At 44.4% G+C, this 9555-nt stretch overlaps 2 non-coding genes across 2 annotated transcripts; both read left to right on the top strand.

Moving 5' to 3' along the window:
• The first annotated feature begins 5165 nt into the window (after positions 1-5165).
• Positions 5166-5356, top strand: LOC147219883 (U2 spliceosomal RNA). Its single transcript, XR_015108158.1, has one exon. It is a non-coding gene; the product is annotated as a U2 spliceosomal RNA (small nuclear RNA).
• Positions 5357-5939: 583 nt separating this feature from the next.
• Positions 5940-6103, top strand: LOC147219882 (U1 spliceosomal RNA). Its single transcript, XR_015108114.1, has one exon. It is a non-coding gene; the product is annotated as a U1 spliceosomal RNA (small nuclear RNA).
• Positions 6104-9555: the final 3452 nt, after the last annotated feature.

Raw genomic sequence — 9555 nt, 5'->3', positions numbered from 1 at the left:
CGTGTGACATAAGTTTTTTAACTGGACAGCCTGTCTCTGCGCCTTGCTTCCGTGTACCGAAGTAAATTCCCACCAAGGAATCTGATCTTAGCGCAAATGGATTGTATTTGACGACAAAAGACGACAGCCCCGATCCGTCCACCACACTGGTCGCGTTTAAAGACTTTCAGACCGGGATCATGGCAAAGTTCTCTCGTTTGTAAAACAATAGAAACCAATTGTGGCATCAGGAGGATGGACGGAATGTGTTCTGTGTTCTGACTTCTTCATGAAAATTGAAGCGTCTGTGTCGTTTCGGTCATTCCGACCCATCGGAACTCAGAGTTTTTCTTGTCGTTGAATGGCTGCGATGGCTGACCCTGGATCAGCTTCTGAAAGGAGCAATGCATGACTCAAAAACGAGTCATGTTCTCTGACTTTTGTTTTATTGGCTGTATTTGTACTAAGGAATCAATTACATGCTTGTGGTCATGTGGCACTCTCGTCTGTTGTTTAAACACATTTTCATCTGCTTGTTCATATGGGAAATGAAAACATTATTATTGAAAATCTCTGGTAAAACTTAAAATGTTTTTTTTATTTTACTGAGTTCTAAATTCACCTTTCTGTGAAAAGGATTTTTTAATCATCTCTGAACAAGCAAGGCTGATTTGAAGCGACTTGCACAAAGATCTACAGACACATTTTTTATTGCGTATTGTAAATGTGTAATACTGAAACACATCTCTTGTGTGTTTTGTAATTTCAGGATGAGTAGAAAAGTCTGATGTTTACTACCTTTCAGGGAAGATCCTGCATTTCCAATCCAATCTGTATCCTGTCCTACAACCCACTGAAGGGATTCAATGCAGCGTTGGTCTGTTCTGCATCTGAGGCTTCCACCATCCAAGGCTGGACCTGCAGCTCTGATATCAAAGGAATGGCTGTTTCAACGAGGTGGAACCGTGGCCAGTAAGATTTCCTTTCACGATGGAAATGCTCCCTTACTTGTTGGCTTCCAACTTCTTCTTCCCCAGGTAATGTTGGAGTAAAGCTTCTCCAGCTGGCATTTGGTCGAGGTGATGGTGGGGATCTAGGTGGTCATTTCATGTTCTTTGACTGTTGTACTGGGGGGCTTTTCCAATAATCATTTGGAGGCAGCCGCTGTCAAGCCTGCAGTAGCTCCCCTCCGTCGTTCCACCGAGATGCACCGATGATCATCTCCATTGCCATGGTAAAGGCTAGAGGGGATGTGGTGCAGCCTGCCCTGAAGCCCACTTCCAATGATCACCATGTTTTGTACTCTGTGGTTGTTTTACAGAATAAGAAATGCTGGAGGAAGCTTCTGACCAGGTTTGTGGTGGTTTCATGCACTTTGAAGGGGTTGAAGGCCTCCCAGAGGACAGATGTGGGGATGGATTAAGAAGCCTTGGCTCGGTTTAGGAATAAAACATGCAGGTCTCTTCTGTGCCCTTTGAAGATCTTATTTGTTATTGTGTTTCAGGTAAGTTTGGAGTGAGAATTTATGACTTGTTATCACGAAGACATGCACCGGGGGTTCAAGATATGTTCAAAGAGGACAGAATTCACGCAGAGGATCACTGTTTGTCATAGCTTCATTTTGACATTGATTTAAGTCCAGACAAGGTGCTGTGAGACTTCAGTGTGTTGTTGGTGCTGATTGCCATCACCCTGCTCATAGGTGAAACTAAAAACTTGAATGTTGTATTTGAATATTTGACAATTTGGTTAAAATAAGCTCAAAATGATCATTACAGTCTAAATCAGCTCATTTTAAAATGTTGATTTGAATAGGTGTCAGTGCCCAGTATCCAGATAAAGTGGGGCAAAACAGTATTTAGTCAGCCAACAATTGTGCAAGTTCTCCCACTTAAAAACATGATAGAGGTCTTTCATTTTCATCATTGGTATACTTCAACTATGAGAGACAGAAATCACATTGTCTGATTTTTAACAAACTTATTTGGACATAATGATGGAGAATAAGTAGTTGGTCGGGAACAAACATTCATTGCAATACTTTCTGATATACCTTTTGCTGGCAATGACAGGTCAAAGGTTTTCTGAAAAGTCTTCATAAGGTATTCCAGGGGCGGGCAAACTTTTTGGCTCAGGGGCCGGATTGACATTTAAAATTTGACAATATGATACATGTAAAACAAAAAATGTATTTGTGAACAGTACATATCAGACTCTTTTGATATTTGCTTTGAAAATAAAACCAACTTGGTTTTGAAGGCTCTGACGTTTGCTTGCATTTCATTCACAAACCATTTTTTCGGTTGGATCTTCAGGTCCAGCTCATTCATGTGTGTCAGTAGGTCCACAGTAAATGTTAAATAACAAAGCCACTCCGTGTCATTCAGTTCAGGATAAATTCTCAAGAGTTCTGAAGTAGCTCCAAAAATTGATCATCTCCAGTTTGAGCTCCCACATTCGTTGATCCAATCATACATATCAAGCATGAATTCTGTACCAATCTTTGATGGGCCAGATGTGGCCTGTTTAAGAATAAGAATAAGAACAACTTTATTTATCCCAAAGGAAATTGTTGTGCCAGAGTTTCAAGTAAAACATAACAATAATAAATAATAGTCGGAAGGAGGGAGAATAAGAAATACAAATATATTATATACAGGACATTCATAGTTCTCTTTTGGATCATCCAAATGCCCTCCAGTAAATTTTGATGACGCGATGGGACACATGCTATCTCAGTAGAGGGACACATCTGGCACTTCAGGGTTTGAGTAAATGGCAGCGTAGTGTGTTACTGATGGTAGCCTTTATTACTTTGGTCCCAGCTCTCTGCAGCTCATTCTCTAGGTCCCCCTGTGGGCGTCTCATCATTTTGACCCCTCGGGTTGAGCTCTTGTGTGGAGCCCAAGATGGAGGGAGATTATTAGTGGTCTTGTATGTCTTCCATTTTCTAATAATTGCTCTCACAGTTGATGTCTTCACACCAAGCTGGTTTCCTAGTCCAGATTCAGTCTTCCCAGCCTGGAGCCGGTTTACATTTTTGTTTATGGTGTCCTTAGACAGCTCTTTGGTCTTGGCCTGATTGAGTTTGGAGTGTGACGGTTTGAGGTTGTGGACAGGTGTCTTCTATCCTGGTAACCAGTTCAAACAGGTGCCATTAATACAGGTAAGGTGTGGAGAACAGAGGGGCATCTTAAAAAAGAAGTTACAGGTCTGTGGGAGCTCTGTGATATCTTGTTTATTGGTAACCAAATACTTATTTTACTGAAGAATTTACCAGTTAATTTATTAAAGATCTTTAACCCCAGCACTGTCTCTCATAGTTGAATAGCAACAGAGGGTCAAATGTGCAAAGCCAAAAATGACTCGGATTGGGACAAAGTGGGGATAAAAAATGGATGAACTTTTCCTTGTTTTATTCATTATGAACATTTTCCATCAGCCGTGTTACAGGTACTGCTTTTCCAGGACATATTTGCAAATGTTAACAGTATGTATCTAATTAAAAGTTAAAAAAAAAAGGTTAATGTGTAAATGTGTTTGTGTTTTTACCCGCTGTGGTTTATATTCACATGAGGTCCAGATGTCACTTTCTAGGACTTTCAAGTTGCACAACAGTGCTCATTATCACGGCATCTCCTCTGGTCCTGCTCACTCTCGGTGAACAGCAGGGGGTCCAGGGCGGGTCTGTGTTGGATCTCAGGTAAGACAGAACAACAAGGTGCTCAGAGGACGTCAGTCACTCCTACAGAGCCAGGGTGGGAGATCTGTACCCAGGGTCCTGTGGTTCTTTGTTTTCCTGCAGACGGGGATGATGTTGGAGGTCTTGGAGCAGACCGGCGCACAGAAGGAGACTCCTGGGCTGCTGGGTGACTGGACTTGGACCTGATTCATCAACAGTGTGTCAGAACTTCTCTCCATTCAGTGCATTTAAAAACCTCTGCATGTCATCGATGGTGGTCTGGCATCAGTTAAGCCACAGAATGCCAGTATAAGAGTACAGAGAAGCGGGACTCGGGATGAAAGTGTCCACGGAGGGGATTCCACAGGTCCCACATCTCTTTTCTTAATTCATAATTTAAAGTACAGTTAATTCATATGGTTGGAATTAGAATTAATTCATATAGTTTGAAGTAGAATTAATTTAAATAGTTCGAAGTAGAATTGAACCGAAGAGTTTATGGCCGTTTATGTCGGTCCCTGAAGGCTCCGGGGTTCCACGATGTGTTCCCGGTCAAGAGCGCTGTCCAGCCCCGCGACGTAAGTTCACTTTTACAGAGAATAGTGACGATTTCTCGACCTACAACCGAATTGACCGTGTTTATAACAACCACGAAGCAACTCCCGGTGATTTTTGACGGTAATTTAGGGCCTTTCGGCCGAGAAATCTCGACGACGTCACAGATTTCGTGAGCTGAGGTAAGGCTAACTAAGCCGCTCCGCTAGCCAAACAGACTAGCTAGCGGCCTTCCGCCATCTTGCCTCGGAGCGCGTCGGTAATTGAGTGTCGGCGACTCAAACGACAACGATAAAGCGGTGGTCTAACCGAGCGCGATCGGCTCCGTCCGGACCAGCAGTCGTCGTAACAGCCGGTATTAGCCGGTGCGGGGCGGGGTTAGCGTTCAAGGCCGTCGAAGGCTGTTTGGGGTGCCGGGGTCCAGTGGGTGTTCGCCACGGGACGAGATGATTTACCGTCGTGTTTAGAAATTGTTCTGCTGGTAGTGACGAAAACATGAATGTAATTAAATGTAAATGTGGATTTAAATCCATTTTACTGTTGTCTTGTGTTCGTGACGTTTTTTGAATTGTGTTTCCCGGCGATGAGCAACGAGTCTCTGTGAGAGCTGGTCGCAACGATGCGGTAACCGGACGGGTTCACAAGATGGCGCCCGTTTGCAGCCCAGTGTATCGTGAGCGGTGCAAACGTCCCTTTTCCACCTGTGTCTTTTCTCCTCACGGGCGACTTTTTGCCACATTCCAGGTGGATTTGAAGGGGACACGATTCCAAGAGTCTGGTTGTTGAAGTCCTGGGTTTACTTTGATGCTTCGGCGTCCTGTCGGGGGGGCGTGCACCACGTGACCGGGCAAATGCGGAAGATGCTTTAGCCATGTTGTTTCTTGTATGAAGTCGTGAGTGAAGCTGACGGTGCGGGGAATGCGGTGGCGTCGAGCGAGGGCGCGGGGCTATCGCTTCTCGGCCTTTTGGCTAAGATCAAGTGTAGTATCTGTTCTTATCAGTTTAATATCTGATACCTCCCCAATCCAGGGACCAAATATTAAATTGATTTTTGGAACAGGGAGATGGAATAGGGGCTTGCTCCGTCCACTCCGCGCATCGACCCGGTATTGCAGTATCTCTGGGAACGGTGCACCCCCTGCTTTTGTGTCCGATGTCGAGGTTGCTGTGGCCTCCAACCCTAACCCATGGGATCCAGATCTTGTCTGTGCTCTGCGTGACCAGCGACACTGTCCCCGTTGTTTCTGCCGGTAGGGAGCGGTAGATAGCGACACACGAGCGTGTCTGCCTGAAACCCTGTCCCTACCATTCGCCCCGTGCAGCCCGATAAAATCCCACTATGGACCAGAACTGAGCCTAAATGGATCGCATTTGAAACGGATGGATTGCCCCCGATAGACTGTGTCAGACTGGGCTCAGGGGGAAGTTCTCCCAGTCATAGAGCGGCAGAAACCCCTCGCGGCATCAGGAGGACGGACGGAACGTGTTCCGGTTGTCCTCTGACTTCTTCGTGAAAATTGAAGCGTCCGTGTCGTTTTCGGCGTCCCGGCCCGTCAGAACTCAGAGTTGACGGTTTTTTGACGGAGTGTGTGTGTGTGTGTGCGTGTGTGTGTGTGCGCGAGAGGGATCGTGTGTGAGCTCCCGGAAGAGTCCGCGTGGGTTCCCCCCCGACTGAGAACGGCGTGCGTGTGAAAGCGGTCCGTGCGCGGGACGCGTGCGACTCATACTTACCTGGCAGGGGAGATACCATGATCAAGAAGGTGGTTCACCCAGGGCGAGGCTCAGCCATTGCACTGCGGCTGTGCTGACCCCTGCGAATTCCCCAAATGTGGGAATCTCGACTGCATAATTTCTGGTAGTGGGGGACTGCGTCCGCGCTCTCCCCTGTTGTGCTGTTAAAGAGCAAGTCTGTGTCGCTGGAGACCGGGTTCACTGTTTATGGTCGCGCGCGCCCACCCTCCCTGGCCGGGCTGTGACCCAACCAGGGAGTTGTCGTTGCACATGGCAGGTGCACCGCAAAAGCGTGGATTTACGATCGGGCTAAAAAACAATCCAGAGTGTCCAAGTCCCTGAAATGCTCCTGCTTCTTGATCTCCACTCCCTGTAGCCTCACCGTTCCACCCGAGTTCCTCTCATCCCCACACATGTATGCTGTCTTGCTGCGACTAACTTTCGTTCCTCTCCTTTCCAGAGCATACCCCCACCTCTCTATAGTTTCACCGAAACACTTTACAGTTTATAGTTTATTTTGATTTCTAATTCTGTCTTTTATTATTTATTACTGTTATATTTTCTGTAACTCTGGCACAACAGTTTCCTTCGGGATTAATAAAGTTGTTCTTATCTTATCTTATCTTATCTTATCTCGACCTCCACCTGTTTTCTGCTCTCACTACAGATCACAACGGCATCTGCGAAGGTCACGGTCCGTGGAAATTCATGTCTACCCTCATCCGTCAGCCCGCCCGTCCGTCACCATTGCGAACAAGAAGGGGCTCAGGGCCTATCCCCGACGGAGTCCCGCTTCCACCTTGAACTTCTCTGGTACCGTCTTACAGCACACCGCAAGCACCACTGTCTCCCAGCTAGCATACATGTCCTGCACCAGTGTAACACACTTCTCTGCCGCTCCAGACTTCCTCATAGGATACCAGAGCTCCTCTCTTGGCAACCTGTCGTACGACTTTTCAAGGTGTACAAAAAGGCAATGGGGCTCCCACGGGCCTTCTCTGTACTTCTTTATGAGCATTCTCGGCGCAAATACTGCATCTGTAGTACTCTTCCTTTTTCCATGTGTATTTTATTTAATTTTCTCTTTCTCTTGTCATTAACTGTCCCGCCGTGCATACGAGTCCTGGTATGGCCTTTGATAGCTCTCTCTTTACCTTAGGCTTTAGCCTTAGACATATATTGTCACATCCAATCTCGCATATGTCAGCAACAGGAACCAGTTTTAAAGATTTCCCGTTTTTTTTTTTAAACTGGTTCCAAAAATCTACAACTTTGTGAGATAATTTTTTTTTGACCAAATGGCTTTATCTTTCATTCTTGAGACAGGATTTGAGTGAATCTATACATTGTTTAGATTCTATATTGTGTAGAATCACATCCTATTCAACACATTTGATCCTAACAAACCAACTTTAAAGAATTCCAGTTATTTTCACTTGTGCCAAAAACCTTCAACTTTGTGAGATACATACTTTATGTCCAACTGGCTTTATGATTAAACCTGCGGCTCGATTTCAGTAAATGTGATGTATGTGGTGTAGATTCACGTCCTAACCAACATGTTTTAGCAACAGAGTTTTAAAGAATTCTCTTTTTTTTTTTAAACTTGTTTAAACTTGGTGAGATGAAATTTTTTGACCAAATGCCATTATGCTTCATTCTTGCGTCTTGATTTGACTGAACTTATGCATTTTGCAGATTCTACATTGTATAGAATCACATCCTATTCAGCTCAATCTAATACCAGGCACCAGCTTTAAAGAATTCCAAAGTTATGGACAACTTCTGCCAAAATCCTCAAACCTCTTGAGACAAACAGTTTTTTTACAAATGGCTTTATCTTTTAAACCTGCGGCTGGATTTCAGTAAATTTGAAATTTAATTGTGTAGAATCACGTCCTAGTCAATATACACTCACCAGCCACTTTATTAGGTACACCATGCTAGTGACGGGTTGGACCCCCTTTTGCCTTCAGAACTGCCTCAATTCTTTGTGGCGTAGATTCAACAAGGTGCTGGAAGCATTCCTCAGAGAGTTTGGTCCATATTGACATAATGGCATCACACAGTTGGCGCAGATTTGACGGCTGCACATCCATGATGCGAATCTCCCGTTCCACCACATCCCAAAGATGCTCTATTGGATTAAGATCTGGTGACTGGGGAGGCCATTTGAGTACAATGAACTCATTGTCATGTTCAAGAAACCAGTCTGAGATGATTCCAGACATGCTGAAAGTAGCCATCAGAAGTTGGGTACATTGTGGTCATAAAGGGATGGACATGGTCAGCAACAATACTCAGGTAGGGTGTGGCGTTGCAACAATGCTCAATTGGTACCAAGGTGCCCAAAGAGTGCCAAGAAAATATTCCCCACACCATTACACCACCACCGCCATCCTACAAAGCAGGATGGATCCATGCTTTCATGTTGTTGACGCCAAATTCTGACCCGACCATCCGAATGTCGCAGCAGAAATCAAGACTCATCAGACCAGGCAACGTTTTTCCAAACCTCTATTGTCCAATTTCGATGAGCTTGTGCAAATTGTAGCCTCAGTTTCCTGTTCTTACCTGAAAGGAGTGGCACCCGGCGTGGTCTTCTGCTGCTGGAGCCCATCTGCCTCAAAGTTGGACGTACTGTGCGTTCAGAGATGCTCTTCTGCCTACCTTGGTTGTAACGGGTGGTTATTTGAGTCACTGTTGCCTTTCTATCAGCTCGAACCAGTCTGGGCCATTCTCCTCTGACCTCTGGCATCAACAAGGCATTTCCGCCCACAGTACTGCCGCTCACTGGATATTTTTTCTTTTTCGGACCATTCTCTGTAAACCCTAGAGATACTTGTGCGTGAAAATCCCAGTAGATCAGCAGTTTCTGAAATACTCAGATCAGCCCTTCTGGCACCAACAACCATGCCATGTTCAAAGTCACTCAAATCATCTTTCTTCCCCATACTGATGCTCGGTTTGAACTGCAGGAGATTGTCTTGACCATGTCTACATGCCTAAATGCACTGAGTTGCCGCCATGTGATTGGCTGATTAGAAATTAAGTGTTAACAAGCAGTTGGACAGGTATACCTAATAAAGTGGCCGGTGAGTGTATGTTGAATATGATGTAATTCCTCTGAATATATGTCACATTTAGTGTAATCCAGCCGCAAGTTTAAAAATTAAGCCATTTGGATATAAAGTGTTTAACTCACAACGTTGAAGTCATTTGGAACAAGTTGTAAATAACTTTTTAATTCTTTAAAGCTGGTGTCTTGAGAAGAAATATGCTGATTAGGATGTGATTCTACACAATATATGTCACCTTTACTAAAATCCAGCCACAGGTCAAAAAGATAATGCCATTTGGACAAAAATGTTTATCTTACCAATTTGTAGGTTTTTTGGCACAAGTTATAAATAACTTAGTAATTCTTTAAAGCTTTTGTTATAAATTTGTTAAATAGGATGTGAATTTACACTATATAGGTCACATTTACTGAAATCCAGCAGCAGGTTTCAAAGATAAAGCCCCTTGTTAATTTTTTTTTTTTTTATCTCACCAAGTTGAAGTTTTTTGGAAATAGTTGTAAATCACATTGGAATTCCTTCAAGCTG

Source organism: Fistularia commersonii, chromosome 24, assembly GCF_037954325.1.
Source record: "Fistularia commersonii isolate RoL2024-O1a breed Wild chromosome 24, RoL_Fcom_v1.0, whole genome shotgun sequence".
In the NCBI taxonomy this organism is placed as follows: Eukaryota; Metazoa; Chordata; class Actinopteri; order Syngnathiformes; family Fistulariidae; genus Fistularia; species Fistularia commersonii.
The sequence above is the reverse complement of the archived record's forward strand: the minus strand, read 5'-3'. Positions and strand labels throughout refer to the sequence as shown.